This window comes from Elgaria multicarinata, chromosome 5 (assembly GCF_023053635.1).
Source record: "Elgaria multicarinata webbii isolate HBS135686 ecotype San Diego chromosome 5, rElgMul1.1.pri, whole genome shotgun sequence".
Lineage (NCBI taxonomy): Eukaryota > Metazoa > Chordata > Lepidosauria > Squamata > Anguidae > Elgaria > Elgaria multicarinata.
The window spans coordinates 111,277,266-111,299,561 of NC_086175.1; the positions used below are offsets into that span (position 1 = coordinate 111,277,266).

Consider the following 22,296-nt stretch of genomic DNA (forward strand, 5'->3'; position numbering starts at 1 on the left):
TTCTCCCCTTGCCTATTCCAGTTTGGCCACCAGAAGGAGCAAACGCTGCCAATCTCCATTAACCACAATTAAGTGTTATGTTTGAACCCCAAACTGCGGTTTATCGTAACTATGGTTTATTGAACCAAGCCAGCTTCATGAATCAGATTTTGAAATGGACTTGTTTCAGTAAGCCAGAATTAAGGCTAACTACAGTTTGTCCAGGTTCAGACATAACGCTAAACTCTAAACATTGCTCTATTGTGGGATATGGGGTCCTTCATAGCTGATGAGAAGCGTTGCTGAACTTCTCTATGTAAGGGGATTTGATACCAGTTTTCATTGGTCTGAAACATTTTGTGGTCCTAAGTATTATGTTTGCCACATCAAAAAATCGAACCATTTTGAGGCTGCATTTGCACATACCTTCTCAAGTGGCAGTTGTTTTCCTTCCTAAGATACTTCTCTGCTGGCTGTGTGAAGTCTGTCTGTATGACAGCTGAAGGGCCCTTTCCTGACTGTTGGTTGTCAGTCTCTCTTTTTGCTGTCTCTTTCTCCTGTTTGCTTGCCAGCCTGCCAAACAGGCTGCCGTGGGAGAGATGAATTGGTCTTGCCACCTGTAGGGCTGGAGGTCCAGCGATTTTCAAGCCCGCCTACATTCTCCAAAAGTCATTTCAAAGCTCGTTTTGACACATGCCTGTTTTAGTTTTTCAGCTCATTCGAACAGGAAAAGTATGCTTTTCTGTGCATATTTCTCAAAAGTGCACACTTTCTCTGCATTGACTAATGCATGAAAATATGCAATTTAAAAAAATAAAAAATACACCTTTTGAACGTGATCACAAATTCAAGGATTTGTGTACGTTTAAAGGGGGGCTTTGCTTACATTCACATTCAAGATTGTGAATGGGACACGTTTGTATGAGTTATGAACAGAAATGAAATTCTTGTACATCTCTAGCCACTGGTCTAAATGGATCGCTTGCAGACAGGACTTTTTTAATTGGGCTGAGGGTTGCGTGGAATTAGCCTGAGGGTCTCATGTGGCAAGTCGCCCATCTCTGTTTTACGGGAAGGTAGAAGGAATATATGAGAATATTTTTTGGCACAACGAATGCCCTTTGTACATTATTGAATTAGATCTATGTCCAAGGAAAATGTGTCTATGGCAGTATTGAATGTTACTTAGGTAATTATATTTATCTTTGTTGTTGGTTTGGATAATGTTGTGTGTGTTATTTAATTTGATTTTTGAGTAGTACCAGGTTTCCCACCCACTTCTTCTCTTATATAAGCAACTTTGGGTTCATTTAGAATTTATTGTTCTATATAATCTTCTTCTTGATCATATTTTTATAATTTGTTGTCAGTAAAAATGTTTCTTTGAAGGAGTGTATTTATGCTCATCTACTGTATACTTTACTAGTTTTGTTTTGTTTTTTAAAAATAAGTATTTTCTTTGCACCCTTGCATTTTTTAACCCCTTTTTGTGTGGGTGTATATCAGCACTGGTCATCCAAGGACACGATTATATGTTTTACTTTCATGCTAATTTTATATGCTGCCAAACTACAAGTGCTGTGTTAAATATTAATAAAGTGGAAACAGTGCCTGCTAACAAGCTACGTTGTGGTGATGCAAAATGTTCTTGTTAATGGGAAATATAATAGTAGAGAGGGCCACAGTGGAGGCTGGTGCCTCCAATTTCAGTGGGGCTGTGAATCCATTCTGGGTTTCAGTCAAAACCACCCAGAACTCTAGATGGATTCAACACCTTGGATATATCCTTTAGAGTTCTGCCTGAACCCCAAAGTGTATTCACTGCCCCACTGGCATACGAGCCCCCAGCCCGAACTAGAATAATAGAATCATAGAATAGTAGAGATGGAAGGGGCCTATAAGGCATCAAGTCCACCCCCCTGCTCAATGCAGGAATCCACCTTAAAGCATCCCTGACAGATGGTTGTCTAGCTGCCTCTTGAAGGCCTCTAGTGTGGGAGAGCCCACAACCTCCCTAGGTCATTGGCTCCATTGTCGTACTGCTCTAACAGTCAGGGAGTTTTTCCTGATGTCCAGCCAGAATCTGGCTTCCTATAACTTGAGCCCATTCTTCTGTGTCCTGCACTCTGGGATGATTGAGAAGAGAACCTGGCCCTCCTCTGTGTGATAACCTTTCAAGTATTTGAAGAGTGCTATCATGTCTCCCCTCAGTCTTCTCTTCTCCAGGCTAAACATGCCCAGTTCTCTCAGTCTCTCCTCACAGGGCTTTGTTTCCAGACTCCTGATCATCCTCATTGCCCTCGTCTGAACCCCCTCCAACCAGTTTTCATCCTTCTTGAAGTGTGGTGCCCAGAACTGGACAAAAGCCGATCTAGTCTGATACCAAAGTCAGTGTTTGGGATGGAATATATGGCATGTGTTCTCTGCTGGTGTTTCCTGGGGCACCGTTCTGATGTTGAAAGACAACTCAGGATATCTCAGGAAGGGATCATGATGAGACACCAGCAGAAAATGTCATCACCAGATGTGGCACAGTAATATTATGTAAATCTGTCAACACAGTCTAAACTGCAGTGGAGGCTGGGGGCTCTGATGTCAGTGGGGCTGTGAATCCACTCTGGGGTCCAGTCAGAACCAGTCACACTAAAGGAGCTATCCAAGCAGCTGAAACTATTTTGAAGGTTAAGTTCAGAACCTTTGACTGCTCTTTTAGAGTTCTGACTGTTCTGATTAAAACCCAGAGTGGATTCACAGCCCCACTGACATTGGAGCCACCAGCCTGATATAATTGTGTAGCAAAAGCAGTGGCAAGGAGATTATTAAGGAAGACTTGCCAAACCAGGCATTTTAGCACAATCCAAAACACCTAAATACTTATTCGTGCTTTTAGATCTTTGCCCTGCTTTATGTTGATGGTGTTCTTTATCCCTTGCTGCTAGTTTTATCTTCGTTTTATTATGTGCTGTTTTTAATCCTGCTTTACTCTTCTGTCTTTTATGTTTTCGTTTACCTGTACACCTCACAGAGAACTCCAGTTAGTTGGGTGGGTGGTCTAAAAGTGCAATCAATCAATCAATCAATCTATATCACTTAATTTTCAGTACTCATGTCTACCTTTCAGGGCTTACTAAAGGTAATCTATTACCTCAAACAGTTTTTAAAATGGGAAAACCCCACAAATCTAGCTGCAAACACTAAGAACAGCAAGCAGTTCAAACAATTCAAAAGCAAACTCACTGTATTTTGAATAGGTGATAGTCTAAACAAATAAGTTTTTATGGCCCTTTAAAAAAAAACACTAACGAAGAAGGGACTAGACATACTTCTTTTGGGAGGGAGTTCCAAAGCTATGGGGCCGCCCTTGAAAAATCCTTGTCCAGAGTCCCTGCTGGTCTGACGGATCTTGCCGGTGGACTTGTGAGCAGGTGCTCAGAAACTGATCTTAAGGTTCATATGGGTGCAAGTGGTCATTTGAATAACTTGGGCTCAAACTGCTTAGGGCCTTAATAGTCAACACCAGCACTTTAAATTGATGTGGCTGACTGCCAACCAGTGGAGGCTGGTGACTTCAGTTTCGTTGGGGCTGTGAATCTGCTCTGGCTTTCAATCAGAACCAATCAGAAATCTAAAGGAGCTGTCCAACATGCTGAAGCCTATCCCCCTCCCAATGGTTTCAGCGCTTTTAGAGTTCTGATTGGTTCTGAGTGAAAACCAGAGTGTATTCCCTGTCCCAATGACATAGGAACCACCAGCCTCCACTGGCTGATTGAGACCAAGCCTGATCTAGTTTGATACTAAATCAGTGATTGGGAAGGGATGGATGGAATTTGTTCTGTGCTGATGTTGCCTGGGGCACCTTTCTGATGCTGAAAGACAACTCAGGGTATCTCAGGATGGGAACATCATGGGTACGCCAGCAAAAACCCTCATCACCAGCGGTGGCACAATAATGTCTTGCTAATCTATCAACTCAGTCTAAAATTCAGTGGAGGCTGGTGGCTGTGATGTCAGCAGGGCTGTGAGTCCTCTCTGGATTTCAGTCAGAACTCTAAAGGAGCTATTCAAGGTGCCAAACCTAGTTTGTGGATAGGGTTCAGCACCCTTGTTAGTTCCTTTAGAGTTCTGGCTGATTCTGACTAAACCCCAGAATGGATACACAGCCCTGCCAAAATCAGAGCCACCAGCCTCCACTGCTGCCAACATACCAGGCCAAGCAGAAGATGCTGCTGGTGCAAAATTGTGCTGTGTGCCATTGCACTTCCATTTTAACGTGTGCTGTTATCTCTTGAGAATTCAGAAGTGTGTGTATGTCTGCCTCAGAATTCAGCTTCATAAGAACTCTTTCCTTTTTAAAAAAACAAAACAAATCACAACCCAAAATTTATAGTCCTTAAGTCTTCAAAATATGCTTAAAAGTGCAGGAAAGTATAGATTGCTGAAATCTTAAGAACCAAAAGAGGCCACAGTGGTGTGCAGTGCTTTAGTACTTGTCTCCGTATGACTCAAAAAGCAAACATACATTATGCAGAGTAGTAAAAATGGCAGGATTCGAAAAGTTATGCAGATTGTCTCAGCTTGTATAGTTTTTGCAGAGAACAGGATCCAATTTTTTTCTTGGTACCGCATTCAGATCGAGAATAATAATAATTCTTATTATTTTATTTCTTACCCGCCTCTCCATTCTGATCGAGGCGAGGAACAACAGCAAACGGTAAAATACATAAAACTGAATTAAAACATAATATACATTGTTAAAACATCCTAAAAAACATTCTAAAAACATCTTAAACAGAGAAGGCTGTTTAATGGTTTTACTGGGGAGTACACAATGCCCTGTTTGTAAGGAGTGGGATTTCAGGTTGCCCTTCTTGCAAATGATCGTTAAATGTTAATTCTGAAATGTGTGATGATACTGCTGTGCCTTCTAAAATGCCATCCTTCTGGGATTCTAGATTTTCAGCTTGCTGTTTAGGAAGAATAGCTCTTAATGTGGTTTTAAAACCATATCTAGCCTTTTCTCCCCTGTCCTCACACAGCTTTTCTGAATTATCTCCTCCCCTCGGCTTTTAACAAATCACACTTTGTCAAAAGATTAGTTTTTCAGTAGCATGCTAGAAAAATCCTGTGGGTTTCAGAGGGAGATTTCCTTGTGAAAACTAAGAGGATTGTGGCCTCATAAAGTTTGGCTGAGGACCAAATCAATCAACTCCCCAAGACTCAACCTGTTTCCTTCTTCAAATGTCATCCTAAGTGCACTTCTTTGACAATAGTTTTATATCTCACCCATGGAAAATGAGCAAGTAGACTGGAATGATTGGACCCCATAAATAAATGCAAGAAAATAACAATGGTAGAAACAGACCAGCTATTTCGAGGGCAGCCTGATATGGTGAGACCTGATATTTACCTCTTTGCTACTGCCAGGGGAGATAGCCTTCTCTGACAATGGTAAGTACTAGTTATCACCATGTGAGGTCGATTCAAATGCTAATACACAACATTTATGTGATGACTTTATCACTGGGTGCAGAACCTCTTTCAGCCCCGGGGGCTGGATTAAATTTTGAAAAAGCTCTAGTGGGTTGACGGGACCAAATACCAAAAATGCAAGCCTACTTTAGCTTAGAGCTCTTAACTGCCAGTAGCTAAGCCCTTACGATGGGGCATTTCAACCTTTTAGAAGGGGGAGACAGGGACACAAAGCCCACCAAAATTTGATGGCTATGGGAAAAGCGCATGGGCCGAATACTATTTGGGCAAGGCAAACAAACCCCCAAAACAAAACATTTTAGCTTAAAGCTGTTATTATCAGTAACTAAGCCTTAGGAGAATCATTTTCATTATTTAGAATTCGGGGGTGGGGCGGGGGAAGTACATAAAATCTGGAAAACCACCAAACTATCCATGTTTGTGGGAAAGGGGGTGGTCTTCTGGAGAGGGGCTTTTGTTTTTTTAACCCGTTCCACCAAAATCCCCTTTCCAAAGCTGCTATTTTCCCAGGTTCCTGTTTGCTTTTTCTCTGACAGCTATCATGTTGCCTAGATAATATTTCTTCCTCCTCCTCCTCCTCCTCCTCCTCCTCCCCTCCCACTCCTTCCCTCCAAAGAAAGTAGGTAGGGTTACATTACTTTCCCCTTCTCCTTCTGTTTTCACAACCCAGGGTCGGCTGAAAATATTTTGCTGCCTGAGGCAAAGGACAAGATGGCGCCCCCTCCCATTCCATGTACAAAAGCCAACTAGACTGTGTCAGTTGAATCTTTATTCTACACTGACAATGGGATAGCATTTTCCACCACACATGAACGTAGGAGACAAGCTTAGGAGGCACGAGGCGGGTTGTGTGGCACACAGTTCTCTCCTCCACCACCTTGCTGCTGCTTCGGAGCATTTGATGCCTGAGGCAACTGTTTCCACTTTGCCTGATGGTAGAACTGGCCCTGTCACAACTAGCCTGTGAGGTAGGTTATGCTGAAAAATAGCAAGGTCACCAAGTGAGCTTCATAGATGAGTGTAGAGTCTCCCCAGTCCCAATCCCTCACACTTAACCACTACACTGGCTGTCTATGATAGGTTGATGTCTGGGTCAGGCCCGTTCTCCCTAGTGTGGGGAATGGGTTTTCGGAACCTGAATCGGACTCAGAGGCTGAGTACACCATTCTAGTCAGGAAGTGGGGGAGGAAATTCTCCAAGACGCTTCAGGAGTCAAGGAGGAATCTTCTGAGGAGCTTATCAGAGATCACCCTCCCTCCTGGGAACTCAGTTTCTGTTGGGAGGGGAGGGAACATCAGGGTTGACAGACCCCGGAGCCCACCGCAGGGTGAAGTGGGTGGAGTTGAGAGGAGGTTGGGAGGTGCTCTGCTAGGTTGACCACTCAGCTGAGGCTTCAAGGCCCTCCCTGAAGGAGGGATTCCAAAAAAAGCTTGTTGGGCACTGTAGGGAAACTGTCCAGTCAGTTGATAGGCGACTGCCTTGGTTTGTTAGGCTAATTAAGCTTACAGGATAACTTCTAGCATTCACATTCCCTTCAGGTGTGAAGAGATGTCTATTTACTGAATAAAGCTTTGTGGATTGTACGGCAGACCTCTTTATTGTCTCACATCTCTGTGGGAGGGGTGAGAATCATGAGGCTTGATAGTCCTGACTTCCTGGGATCTGACATTATCTTGAGTCTTGTCCTGTTTGCTTATTTCTAATCCTGCTTCAATTCCGGCCTTAGCTTCTCTTCAGCCTGCAGCCTGCCACACCAAGCAGGATATATTACTTTGAAAGCAGTTTGAAATGGTATATGGAATGTGTCCTGGGCCCCAACAGTTGTCAATACCGTTCTAAAGCAGTAGTGTAGATCCTGCCCAAGTTTCACCTAGGCTTGATTGTAGAGATCACCCATTCCCTGCTTTGCTACAGTTTATCTTTAAGGGGGATTATTATCTTTAAGGGGTAAAATGTCTTCTCAGTTCCGTCCTCATTACTGTCATTGTACATTAAAAGTTAAATGAAACTGCAGGGAGAGCATCAGCCCTGGACAGCAGTAATGAAGACCAGCAGAGGAAAATGGCCTGAAAATGGCATTTTTATTGCTTGGGTTTCTATTCCATCGAGGGATAAAACAACATTACTTACTGCTTCTGATTAATATACTTTCTTAAATCAAAACTTGGGAGATCGATTTTCCCCAAAGATGCTTTGCATGCTGTTTGCGGCAATTGCCATCTTGGAATATGGAGCCAGCAGGTTTTAAATTCATCTCTTTTGTTCCTTTCTCTCAATTTCATTTCATATATGAAATATGACTTTGTTGTTTTTCCCTTCACAGTGCTGCAAACGTTGCTTTCCCCACCCCCTTCCATTAAAAATTCAACCTTTTGTTTTGTCTACTCTTCCTGTTATTGTTTGTTTGGAATAGGGCAGACATAAGTGTCGAGGCGGTAGCTTTGCTGTATGAAACTGTCGGAACGGAATACATTTTATTGCATGATCGCTCAACACTTGGTGACTTGCAGCTGAGTGTGTTTCTACAGCTTTTGCAAAATGAGAGAATAGACTGATGAGGCATCTGGTTTTTTGCTGGCCCAGTTTGCTTGTAATGAGAAACCACCATGGGTGAATTTCCCCACGGGACTTCTTGTCATAGTAGCTGCCATTTTGAATATTTGAGAGCGTGCTGAAGCTTCTCATTATGTGTGAACCCAGCGAGGGTGGGTTGTTGGGGTGGTTGACAAGCCAGCTACAACTCAAAACAGGCCTAGGTTTCTGGGTTGCTTGTCGATCACCCATCCTTACTGGGTTCACGTGTAATGAGGTTGCGGGTACTTGGATTGACAACGTGGAGGAGCTGACTGGACTCTTAAAGGGCCATCACCTGATTTTGTAGATGTAAACTATGAGGCTAAGAAGATGGAGCTTTTGTTGGCAACTCATCCTCTGAGTCAGAGGATGATGGCAGAGCTGTGTCCTCGGGCTGGGTGGGCCCTAAATAAGGAATGGATTGTCCTTCCCCTGAGGAAGCAGCGTGTAACTCATCTTCAACCGAATCATCTGCCACACACTGGAAGGCCCGAGGGCTGGGTGGGGGGTGGGGAATGGCAGGAATGTAACCAAATAGTAATAAAGTGGGTGTAATTGTAATTGAACAATATAAATACAATGTATTTGTTATAGAACAAAATTTATAATAGTTGTAGCCAGTGGAATAATGGTTATTATTTTTTGACGAGATCTCTGGATTATATTCCGTTTCATTACTTCATCAAAACCAATTTAAAGCCAAAACTTCCTCACTTGAACCAACATTTCTTACTCATGGAGGGCAGCTGAATTCTTTCTCTGGCTTGTGATAAACCTCTTAAAAGCCATTCGTGAATCTTCCAAAAAATGCTCTAAACCACAGAATTTGCTAGGGTTCTTTTGTTTATTTTTTCTTATTGCCCAAACAAGTCAGTAACAACAACAACAACAACAACAAAACATTAATGGCCTCTATATATTGTTTGCAATGCAGAAATAGCTCTTAGTAATTCAAATGCTGACCTTCAATGTGAGAGACGAAACAAATCTCTAACCATGGAATTTATCATGGTCCTATTGTTTTGGGGTGTTTTTCTTTTACTGCCTTGTGAAAAGCTGCAGGAAAAATACTAACTTGCTATGTGGGAGACAAAACTTTCACAAACAAGTGGAAGATAAGTCAGGCTGCTCACCAAATGTGGCAGAGTGAAAGGTGGCCACTAAGCGTGGCATGAAGGAAGTCACTGCAAGGTATTGGGCCTGTTCAGGCAACCCTTCAGGCTCTGAGGTTAGTGAAATTGTGGTTCTCTGGAGTTAGCACTAACCACAAGCTGTGCTGTCGCACACAACACTTCAAGCCATGGTTAGAGCCAGTAACCCTGCTGCAGATGGTCCGACTGTGGTTAGTGAGTGAGCAGGGTTTAGCAAAAGGCATCGCCCAAGACACCTTAAACCCTGCTGTTTAACCAAAAGCCTTAACCAGCAGGGTTCAAGGTGTCTTCTGAACAGGCCCATTGCTTATAAATGCCTTACCATATTGCAACAGCTGAAGTGGCCTCAATGTGCTGGCCATACCAAGTGTACAATTTAGATTGATTCCAGATTCATTTTCAAATGGTTCTGAGAATAAATGATATGTTGAGCCATGCAGCAAAATGTTTAGGAGGCTGTCGCTTCGGCTGACATTCTTTGGAAATCTGCTCATACGTTGTTATGCCACCGATCTGCGTTGCAGCGTTTATTATAAATGACTCACTGCCGAAAATATGTCAAAAATATTTTGATTTTTTTGCCCCTTCTTCACCATCATCTGTTGAACAGCAAAGATGAAAAAGTGCTGCTATTGACCTATATCACAGATGGAGAGGGAATCATCAGGAGTTGGAGATGATGGTGTGGCCTTTGCAAATACCATTGAGGCTATTATTTAAACCAGGGATAGCAAACTGACTGGTGGCTGCATCTTAGCAACCTGGGAAGCTGCCTTATACTGAATCAGGCCACTCTTGTCAACACTGTCCAGGGTTTCAGGCACAATTCCTTCCTAGCCCTACCTGGAGATGCCAAGGATTGAACTCGTTGGGAATATTGTGACCTTGTCTTCAAGTTACAGGAAGAGGCAGTGTTGCAGTTAGCTAGTTAATGCACGGGGATTTGGGGCATAGCTAGCCTTAGGATCTCTATAGAATACAGTGTGTTTCCTGTCGTCTCTCCACCACCACCACCACCACCCCACCCCTCTATTGCTGGGAGCACAGATGCTTCCTTTCTCTCAGCCTGACCTATGTAATGGAACACAAAATGGACCAAACAAACTCTGTTTGAAACCCTACTCTGCACCTGCGTTTATATGCAAGAATATTTGTGAGTAAAGCTGTTTTCTTTCCTTTTCTAAAGAAAGCTGTGGTCTCCATTTTAGCATTTGTGTACATGTGGGACTGGTAAACGATCCTCTTCTGCCTTTCCCCCCTTCTTCTCTGCTGGCTGCCTTTCTAACAGGAGGCAGCAATACCATTAGAACTTGGAACTTTCTGCATATGAAGCCTCTGCTCTATTGTTGAGCCATGGTCCCGCCCCCCCTCCTCGTTTTATCTGGTCCTCTTCCCCATTTACCTGTCCCAGGTTGGCTGCAAAAGCAAGTAGTTCTTCCCTAACAGATGCACCCACCATTTGCCACTTGGCCAAGCTGTCATTCCCCAGTGGAAGAGGACAAGGCCGGTGTGGCTTTGGTCCCTGTGTAGCTTGGCTGAAGAGAGACTAACCCCCAGTGGTACAGCTAGGGCTGGTCCTTGGCACCAAAATCCGGGGCCCCACAACTCAGAGGCTCCCTAAATGACAGCCCAGGGAGCAGCAGATAATTGGGGCATGGGCAAACAGTGTGCTGGGGGCACCACCAGGACTGAAGCTGCTCAGCACGGCATCCTTTCTTCTTATATTTTTTTTAATGCATTATAATCAGGAGGTAGCCGGTTAATTATGTACATCGGATTACAGATACTTGTTTTGTTATTTATTTATTTTTGTAAATGGCTTTTATTTAATACTATGTATAATGTATGTTTTTTAATCTTTGTAAACCGCCCAAAGAGCTCCAGCTATTGGACAGTGTAGAAATGTAATAAAGGAAATAACATTAAAGAAAATGGTGCTTATTCTCAAGTAAAGGTGTGCAGCATTAGGGCAGCAAACTTGGGTTCCCTCTTTCTGTTATGAAGGTACTATGATTTATCTGAGTTTAAGCAGTTGTAAAGTGTGGAATGGCATTACAGGGTGGGGTGGTGGAGAGAACTATGAACATTTGACCAACTCTAAAATATAATTGTGTGAGTGTGTGTGTGTGTGAGAGAGAGAGAGAGAGAAAGAGAGAGAGAGAGACCATTAAGGTTTAATATTACCTAGTTGCTAACCCCCATGGATGAAGTGTTGCTTCTTATAGATGTCTCAGCTATTTGGAAGTGCTTAGATTAGCTATGCCTGGCATTGTAACTTTGGCTTTGTTCTGAAGTAAGAATAGCTTGGTAACATGGAGGTCAGAGATAAGATGAGTCATCCTAGCTATTGAAAGAACTACTCCCCCTCAGAGGGAAATGTCATCCCACCTTGCCTGCATCCCTTTCTTTGACAAATGTAACTGAAAGACATACTTTCCCAATGCCTATAGAAGGCATCCGGGCAACTCCAAGATATGAGTCAGGATTAGATCAAGGGAGATAGGAACCTAACAACTTAGGAAGCTGCCTTATACTGAGTCAGACCATGGATCCACCTAGCCCAGTATTGTCGACACTGACTGGCAGCAGCTCTCCAGGGATTCAGGCAGGAGTTTTTCCAGCCATATCTGGAGATACCAGGGCTAGAACGTAGAATCTTCTTATGCAAAGCATGTGCTCTACCACTGAGCCAAGGCCCCTCCCTGTAGTAAAGAAAAGATAAGAACATAAGAAGAGCCATGCTGGATCAGACCGAGGGTCCATCTAGTCCAGCACTCTGCCCACACAATGGCCAACCAGCCGTCATTCAGGGAACAACACAGCAGGACATGGTGCAACAGCACCCTCCCACCCATGTTCCCCAGCAACTGGCACGCACAGGCTTACTGCCTCGAATACTGGAGATAGCACACAACCATCAGGGCTAGATGACTTCACAAAGCTACTGTCAAAACCTCTTTATCTTTTGGGACATTGTTCTGTAGTCCCAAGAACTGAGACCCAAGTTATCTTGTTTTGAGCTATTTTTGTGGTTTAACCTTTAATATTCTAAACATCTGATTATACTTATGAATAAAGGCTGGGGCAATCATTTAGCAGTGACTTCTATGAGCTAATTCACTGGATTAATGAACAGCACTGTCTGTTAGAATGGGCAATTAAACCTTATCTTAGTTCTGGGCAAATTATGACAAAAATGTATGTCTTTCATTGTAAATTGGGAGCATGCTGTCTTATTAATTAAGCATAGCATCTAAACTCCTTTTTTATTAATTGCTGAGTCACCTTCAATGATCAGTGATTTCTTCAACTAAGACTCTTGACTTCACCATCCTTCATTCTCTTTCATGGAAGGTTAACCAGCATCTGCAAACAATAGCGCAAAACCTATGGGGTCTGATTTCGGACTGACAATGTGTTGAGCTACTTGAGACTAGAAACCAGGAATGCACTCTAAAGATGGAAGCTATTAGTGGAGAATCTCCAGGGTTCCCCAGGAGGTCCCGCCCCCTTTCCCTAGTCCCATGCTCTTTCCTTCAGCCCCCAATCTTTGGGTGGTTTCTTGGCTTTTATGTAGTTTTTTCCTCATTCAAAAAGGCTGACATGCTTCTCTGAAGGTTTACTAGTTACTGGCAGTAAGAGCTTTAAGCTAAAATATGCTGGTATTTTGGACCTGCCCTCTTTTGCTTTTTGCTCCGCCTACCACTGGAAAACAGCCCCCGAGAGCTTTTCTAAAATGGAGTTTTGCCCACTGTCTGAAAGAGGTTCTGCGCTCGTGTATTAGGGGCCCAACGCTCATATGCAACAGAAAAGGCTGATTATTGATGATGTCAACAATTAGCCATGGATACAAGCAACCCCTTACTGAGCTTTTCCCTTTCATGGGCTTTCGTATTGTTTCAGTAACAGAGCCCCTGCACTGTGATGATTCAGCTGACTGGAGTTCATTGTGTAGCCTTGCCTCCATATGTGCTGAGATGAAGAATTCTAGCTCTGCTCTGAGAATCATTGTGTTTGTACACAGAACGGGATCCCTACACTGTGTACAAACGTCAAGAAATGGGTTGCTTTCTTAGAGAACTGATGCTGTGTTGGCAATAGAGGTAGGCTAAAATGACATATGGTAAAGCTGTCTAATTAATAGGAGGCTGGAAAATAAAGGAAACCACACCTTAAATAATATTTCAGCTCCATGTTCTTCCCTGTATTGCATATCTCAGTTGAACATGGAGTGCTCAGACATTCAAAGGCCTTCCTCTTCACTTAAGCGGAGAGTGGGGTGCACTGAATTTGAAAAAAATAAAATAGACTTTTTTAATGGGAAAAGAAAAGGCATCTAACTGTTTTGGAGTGCCCAAAGGGTCATATTTTGTGAAAATGTTCCCTGGATCTCCTGAAGCTGCTCACCCCTGATCTAAAGGGACAGGCATAAGAGGAGATGGTCCTTCAGGTACCCAATCCTACTGGTAAACCTAAACATTAGATCTTTAAAGGTAATAACCAGCCCCTTGAATTGAGCTCTGAAATGGATTAGTAGCCAGTGCAACTGGAATATCAAAGGAGTCACATGATCCTGGAATCTACTTTGGGTATAAAAGGGAATAGGCTGTTCTTCCTGCTAGCAACTAAGCCTTAGGGGAGGTGTTTCAACCATGTAGAATGGGTGGTGGTGGTGAAACTGCACAAAAGCCGGGGAGCTACCAAATAATTGGTGGTCTGATGAAAGGGGGTGGGACCAGGGGAAGGATGTGGCCATCTGGGAAATCTTGGAGAGCCAGATTGGGATGGCAGGAGGGCCAGAATTGGCCCTGGGCCCTGAGGTTCTGCACCTCTGCCCTAGCAGAAACCACCGGTCTCAGGCACTTTAGCTGGAGGCCAGGATTTTAGATTCTGCTGCCCACCATCCCAGCTGCGCCCTAACAGTGCAATGACAAATATTTCAGTTGACATGATATATCTATCCCACTGCTTACATGCCAACAGACTGCTCTCAAGATTGGGTCAGTTGGCTATTTCAGTTCCTCAGTGGGGCAGCAGGAACAACCAGAACATAGGGAAAGAGACTAAACATCACCACCCTTTTCTCTGTTGGAGCCCTAAGAACTGCTTCACAATGAGAGTCTGGGAGCATGAGAGGGATCAGCTGCCCTGCCTTGTAAGAAATCTGGTTGCTGGACTTGCCAGTTTCAGGGAGCTGTTTGCTGGTTGTGTGGCTTGTTTATTTCTCAGTGTAATTTGGTGTAATTGGCTCTGGCTGACACTTTCCTGACAAATAATCGCAATTGACAGCGTGTGTTAATGGTTGATGTTGCTTATTTCATATTGAATTTAAAATGTTCGCATTAGTGAAATGACTCTTTTAGGTTGTTGTTATTGTTATGACGTATTATTGCAATTGGTGTATTGACAGGCGTTCTTGTTTTGATATTGTTGTTCTGTTGGGAGCAGCTTTCAGCACATTTTGTGGGATTGCTTTGGATCAACTGGTGGGTGCCGAGGATGAGCTTTTGTCATTTTCTATCTTGCCGGTCAAATATGACTTGCCTGCTTTGGCTGACTGGGAATTCTTCCGCTTACAGCATCTGTTAGTGTCTACGTTTGGCCCGACCAATTTTACAGCTTCAGAGCCCCCCCTCGTTATTGGAAGCACTTATTGAGGCTGGTCAGGCAAAGCAACACATGAGCCAGATCAATAAATACTTGTTATTGGCAAATAAATATGGTAGACAGGGTTTTAAGCAGGAATGGAATAGGGAATTCAGTTGTCCCATCCAGCCGAATCAGTAGCTCACCGCTTTGGCGTCTATACCTATTGCATCTGTGGATTTGAGGCTGCATCTTATTCAGCTAAAATGGTTGTTTCATGTCTATTGGACACCGCAGTGTCTTTTTAATAAGGGATTGTTTAATTTAGCTAATTGCTGGAAGTGCAGTACAGCTAATCTTCCTTTTAAACATATAAGAACATGAGATCATGCTGGATCAGACCAAGGGTCCATCTAGTCCAGCACTCTGTTCACACAGTGGCCAACCAGCTGTCGACCAGGGACTCACAAGCAGGACATGGTGCAACAGCACCCTCCCACCCCACCCATGTTCCCCAGCAACTGGTGCACACAGGCTTACTGCCTTGGATACTGGAGATAGCACACAACCATCAGGGCTAGTAACCATTGATAGCCTTCTCCTCCAGGAATTTATCCAACCCCCTTTTAAAGCCATCCAAATTGGTGGCCATCACTCCATCTCGTGGTAGCGAGACGCAACTACTGGCAATGTCCAGTAGTTGTGTCTTTTGGGGAGGAGGTTATTATACTAATGGATTTTGTATTGGAACAGTCTTTAATATTCTCTGATGTACATGCTGTTTAAATTATTTACCTGCTTTGTGGAAATTTTCTGCACCCTCTTGGCAGCAAAAAGACTGATATGGCAACACTTGAAGTGTAAACACTCACCTCCGATAAAGCAGTCGAGCAAGCACTGTGTAACACTTTCAGCATCTGAAAGGATATAGAGGGGTGGCATATAGCAAATGGATACTTATTTGGATATCTGGTCCACTTTTGTTGAAGCCTATATATTATTGCTAAGTAGTTGTACTTTCATATATATGCATTTCAGATGTATTAATAGCTATGGATATTTTCAAATTAATTGCTATGGATATTTAAAAAAATTTAAATACATTTTGTAGAAAATCAGCATACAAATTAAGATGATGATGATGATGATGATGATGATGATGCATTTAGGAGTTTTATTTTAGAGCATAGACAGGCTTCACTCATTGCTTCAACTTTCACCAACCTGGTGTACTCCTGATGTGTTGGATACAACTCTCAGCATGCTGGCTGGGGATGATAGGAGTTGTAATCTAACACCTCTGGAAGGCTCCAGGTTGGAAAAGGCTGCATTACTTAAAGTCTGCCAGTAGGAGATCATTCTCTTGCAATGCAGCTCATTTTAAATACCCCTTTTTTCCATTCTCACCCACCTGGTAACTTGAAAATGTTGGCAGAGATTGTGTTCTCAGTCACTACGGGCAAAAGGAAGCTAGTCCTCAATTTCCTTGCAGAATTTTGGGGAAGGCAGCCTCTGAGAGTGACATCAACAGCTTTGGAGAAGTTATAAGCTTTACGTGGTTTGCAGACTTCAAACAATGGGTAGGAAGAATGGGAATGAAAAAGCTCAGTTCTTTGAGAGTGACCTTTTCGAAGGATTGGTTCATATGAGGCTGAGCCAAGAGCACTTCCCTAGTTTTGTATTCATTTTGTGAATGTTGAAAAGCATCTTTAATTTGGGGCAATTTTTTTGACATTCATTCCATACATTTGAGTTGTTTTAGTACCATTCATTTTCATTTGTTTCACCAGGCTGCTGCTTCTCACAGTGATTTTTCTTCCTCGTCTTTCCCCTCAATGTCTTTGCCTTCATTGTCTTTGCCCTCACTTGCCCTGATTGCCATTTAATCTGATTGACTCATGAAATTCCCTCCCCCATGACGCCTAATGTGACATTTCATGGGTGTCTCTATAAACAAAATCATGTGGTGTCAACCTAGCCAATAGGATTAAATGTGAGCGAGCTAGGTCAAGGACAGTGAAGGTAAAGAAGACAGAGAACAGTGCTCAGAAGTCTCTGGGAAGCAGTAACTGGGAAATAAAAGGGTACCAAACAGATTGAAACAATGCAATGCAAGGTGTTTGGGTTTGGTTTTTTTGGCAGGGGCATTTACTTCAGCTGCACCAGACATACTAATTCCAACAGGAATCTCAAAACTAGCAATAATTTGATATATAGGATACCTTGTGAGCAAGAAACTCACAAATACTGTTTGACAGTAATTTCTGGGATTTCTTGAACTGCTGTGAAAATTTGCATTGCCCTGTATGTAGGTTGCATTTAGGGATAGCAACCAAGAGGCTGTGATTTTTTTAATCTGAGGCACAGACATATTCCTACTGTCCTCTGGGGAACCTCTGGCTTTGGGCTGACTACAGCCCATGTGGGTCCCCATCTGGCCCACCAGCTTTTCCCCCAGGCCCCGCCCTCTCTTCCCTCACATCAGGAAAGCTCTTATCTCGGAGATAAGAGACTTTCCCTGCTCCCTTGCCCACCCATCCCCAGGCTTTTACAAATCTTCAGTTGGTGCCAATGGAGGCTTTTTAAAAAGTGTAATTGCAGGCTAGGGCCTAATCTACACTAAGGATATAGCACTCTCAAAGTGGTATGAAATCAGTATATAAAAGGCAGGAGCCACACTACTGCTTTATAGCGGTGTTGAAGTGCACTGACAACTGTTAGGGCCTATTGACACATACCATATACTGCTTTCATACTTCTATATCCTGCTTGGTGTGGCTGCTGCCTTTTATATACTGCTTTCATACCGCTTTCGTAGTGCAATATCATGCTTGGTGTAGATTAGGCCTAGGGGACATTTTCCAGGGGTACTGCTGAGCAAGGAAGGAATAACCACCCCTCCCAAAAACTAGGAATCTCCCCATTCCCATGTGAAAAATCTTCCATCTCCCACTGCCATCAGGCTTTTAAAAAACCCAATTCAGTATGTGTGTGTGTGTGGACATTTGCAGAAAGTGTGTGTGTGAATGGGACTTGGGATGTGCCCCCATGCTAGGATGCAGCCCCCAACATTTATATTTTTTTATTTTATACAAAAAAATTGTGTTCTGTAAACAGATTCTGGAGCAGTGAACATTGCCCCAAGACGTAATGATGACCACCAATTTTGATGGCTTTAAAAAGGGATCAAACAAATTCCTGGAGGAGAAGGCTATCAATGGCTACTGGTCCTGATGGCCGTGTGCTACCTCTGTGTGCAGGGTGGGAGGATGCTATTGCACTGATGTCCTGTTTGTCGGCTTCCCTTCGACAGCTGATTGGCCACTGTGAGAACAGAACGCTGGACCTGATGGTTCCTTGGTCTGATCCAGCATAGTTCTTCTTACGTTTTTAACATGACAGTCCTTTCAGGCCTTCAGGGCTGATCCAATCCAGTGGGGTACCCAATCTGACCCGTGGAGCTTCCCTGGATCACCACACAACCTTCCCAATATTACCATTCTCTCTTGAATTCAGTTGTCCTTTGACCATCAGCCAGGATTGCCAAGTAGTGATCATTTCTATTTTTCCCCTTAAGAAAAAATCCTTTTAATGAGCCAGAATGCGACTTAACCTTGTGCATCATGTTCTGGCTTTTTCCTGCATTCTGGCACCTTTGGATGTTTCCAGAAAGCTTTGCTGAGTGCTGGAACATGTGTGTGTCTGTGGGGGGGGACGGGACCCAATTGCATTCCCCTGACCCCAGTCAATTTCCTGCTCTTCTCTGTCCACTTCCATCCTGACTAATTCAAATGAATCTGTCCATTTTAGTTTCTCTTCATTTGTAATTTTTCCCGATCTTAAATTTGGTTCATTCCAAGATGTGAGGTTGGTTGTTTTCTTTTAAAAAAAGTTTATATGAAAATAATTTCAAACAGAAATTATTGGTGACAACTGGTCTTTTGTGATTCTCTCCTTACTTTTGATGATTTTTGTCAGCTCATTGGAGTGAAATAGCCCTGGGATGTTTTTTTTCTGATAGTGAAAATTGGACATGTGAATGCCTGAAGGTATTTAGGAGGTCAAAAGTATAAATCACACTTAAGGCAACATTACAGGAAGATTGGCCTGCCAGATCTGGGACACAATTTTCATAATAAATTGGGGTTTTGTTTCAGTGAGTCATGACATTTAGGGAAAGGGCTGTAGCTCAGTGCTTTGCAAATGCAAGATCTGAGCTCCAATCCTCAGCATCTCCAGGAAGGGCTGTAAAAACACTGAATATTAGCCAACAGTGTGATGTGGCTGTAAAAAAGGCAAATGGGCTGCATTAATAGAAGTATAGATTCCAAATCGTGGTTCCGTTCTCATCTTGAGTATTGTGTCCAGTTCTGGGCACCACACTTCAAGAAGGATGCAGACAAGCTGGGGCGTGTTCAGAGGAGGGCAGTGCAGATGATCAGGGGTCTGGAATCAAAGCCCTATGAGGAGAGACTGAAAGAACTGGGCATGTTTAGAAGAGAAGACCGAGGGGAAACATGATAGCACTCTTCAAGTACTCTTCTGAACTTCCTTAAGGATACACCAGAGAGCCTATATATGTATGGCCCACCTCCTCTCTTCTATAGACAAGGAGTTACACATTTACATTACAGAAGAAGCTGCATGTTTATATTAATAAGCCCCCTTGCTTGAGATTGGAAATTGGGGTGAGCCACACAGATTCCGGCTGGACACCAGAAAAAAACTTACTGTCTTTTAGAGCAGTATGACAATGGAACCAATGACCTAGGCAGCTGGACAGCCATCCATCAGGGATGCTTTAAGGTGGATTCCTGCACTGAGCAGGGGGTTGGACTCTTATAGGATCCTTCCAACTCTACTATTCTATGACTCTATGAACACTTGCCTGAAACCCTGGAGAGCTGCTGCCAGCTAGTGTCGAAAATACTGGGCTAGATGGACTGATGGTCCGACTCAGTATAAGGCAGCATCCTCTGTTCCTATGTTGAAAGGTGCATTCTGAAAATGCTGTTGGAGAACTGTTTGTTTTCCACCACCATTGTTATTCATGTTGTCTCCAAGACCAGGACTAGAAGTGTTGCCTAGCATGTGATGTGTTCTACCCCCCGCCGTCTCTTAACGTGCACGAACAATCATAGAAGCCTGAATTCCCCAGCCTGGTGCCCTCCAAATGTTTTTGGCTGCAATTCCCAGTATTCCTGACCATTGGCCAGGCTGGCTGGGGCTGATAGGAGCTGAAGTCCAAAACATCTGGAGGGAACAAGGTTTTGGAAGACTGATGTGAGCTTTCCTGTCCTTATTAGCAGCAGCCAATGACTGATATAGAGGGGGCAGGGAATCCCTCAGTGTGTTTGTCTCATGCCTCCTCTGTGCAGAAGGGAGAGAACCTGACACAAGGGTGCTGTTTTCATCAAAATAATGTGCAGGACATAAAGATGCATATACATAATGTACAACTAAGGCAGCCTTCCCCAACCTGGTTCCTCCAGCTATAATGGACTATAACTTCTAGCATCCCCCAGCTTGTGTAGTCCAACACATCTGGAGGGGGCACCACAGTGGGGAAGGTGGAATGAAGGAGATCAAGGTAACTGCATCGAGAACTGTCCATGGTGCTGAACTTTACTTGTCACTTTAGAAGGGATATTCTTAGCCTTCAGACTTTTCTATCACAGAGGTGGCTGGAAGGTAGATCAGAATCCGCTGGCATATCTCCAGGTGATTTGCAGAACGTTGGCAAGTGTTTCTGACTCCCAATTGTCTGGCAATAAATTCATTTAAAAAGACTCCACCCTCCACCCTATATTTTGTTGCTGAAAAGGCTTGAGGTACAGAATTTTGGTATGAAAGGACTTTTGAGCTTGTGATACTGATCAAAAATTCTTGGACTGAACAAGTGTTCAGAGGCACCCTGTTCCCTAATTCTTACTATATGTCCAGTATTTTTGCACATGGCTCCGGCTGATGGAGATCAAGGTTTTTTGCACATGGCTCTGATGGAAATTCAGGTTCTACTAAAACAAACAAAGGCAATTATGCAGGCCTGACATGAGCTCACCTCTTTTCTAGCTTGTTGGCTCTAACAATCAAGACTGTGTTTTTATCTGAATGACTTTATGTTTTTATATTGTTATCACCCGTGGGCATCCTCATGATTGAGGGGGATGAGGAAAAGAAATACGTTAAATAAATGAAAATACAAAATAAGGGTTGTTGCTTGCCTTTGCCAATGGCAAGAGTCTCTGCTTGTTGCTGGATGAGCTGCCCTCCTTCTGAATCCCTGCCTGCCATAAGCTGAGCTGTTCGTGTCCTAGGGAGATATGCAGCATATAGAAGGCAAAAACCCAAGAAATTGGGTGAAGCAGAGTTGGGGTGGGGATAACTAGAAAAGGTGGATTGGGACATAGAGAATTGCAGAAGAATGAGGGGAAGAGGACACTAGAGGGAGAGGCTGTCCCATTTCGCAGTTTTAGGAGAGAAACTCTCATGTCTAGCCTGCCCCCCCTGGGTTGGAAGAAGTTGTTTCAGGTGATCAATCAGAATCAGACTCTGAAGTAGAGGAGTTGGCGCCAGAAACAGGCCAGCCTGTACCAGTGGGGGAGAAAGCTCTCACGGGCTCTTCACCAACTGGGAGTGAACCTTCTCCAGAGCTTATCTCCTCAAGGGCAAATAATACACATTCAGTGGGAAGCCAACATTCTTCTGAAGGAGAGAGCACGGACAGGTTAGCTGCTCCTAGAGTATGCCGCAGACTAAAATGGGTGGAGTGAAAGGAAGGTGAGCGAAAGTCAGCCCAGCTTGCATCCCATCAGAAGCTGCCTCAGAACTAGTCTCTCTGAAGTTAATGCATCTTGGGAAAAGGCTGTCCATTCTTCTTGAAAAGACAATTGTCTCCTTAGTTTGCATAGTTTTGCCTAGGGGAAAGTTCCTAGAGATTAGACTCTCTTCAAGTGGGAAGAGATGTTATTGCTTGAATAAAGCTTTGTGGATTACTTAGCAGGCCTTGTTATTTCTGCCAAGAAGGCGGGAGGTTTTGAGAAACACGACAGAAATCTAGCCGAGCCAATGAAATCTGGCAGAGGAGCTATCCAGCAATGTTAATGCAAAGTCACAGGGGCCAAGTGCAGAGCTGTCCAGAAGGCTGCAAGACTTAGGAGCTAGTCCATGGAGCTGTTGAACCAGCAGCTTCCATGCAGCAACTGCGGGATTAGGGTCAGGAGTGTTGAACCCAGTGTAGGCTGGTGGCTCCAATGTCAGTGGAGCTGTGAATCTGTTCTGGGTTTCAGTCAGAGCTGGCCAGAACTTTAAAGGAGCTATCCAAGGTGTCTGATGCAGTTTGAGGATAGGGATCAGCACCTTGGATAGCTTTGACTGCAACCCAGAATGGATTCACAGCCCCACTGTCATTGGAGCCACCTGTCTACACTGGTTGAGCCTCAGCCCTGCAGGCCAAACCTGGCCCTCTGGAGTTCTCCAGAAAGCCACACGCCCTTTCTTTCCAACTATGGAGCCA

The 22,296-nt window shown here is 43.7% G+C and overlaps 1 protein-coding gene across 1 annotated transcript in view; it reads left to right on the plus strand.

The window, feature by feature from the left end:
• Window positions 1-22,296, plus strand: part of ATP8A2 (ATPase phospholipid transporting 8A2) — a 464,367-nt gene that overhangs the window by 81,534 nt on the left and 360,537 nt on the right. The gene's annotated exons all lie outside the window — the stretch shown is intronic.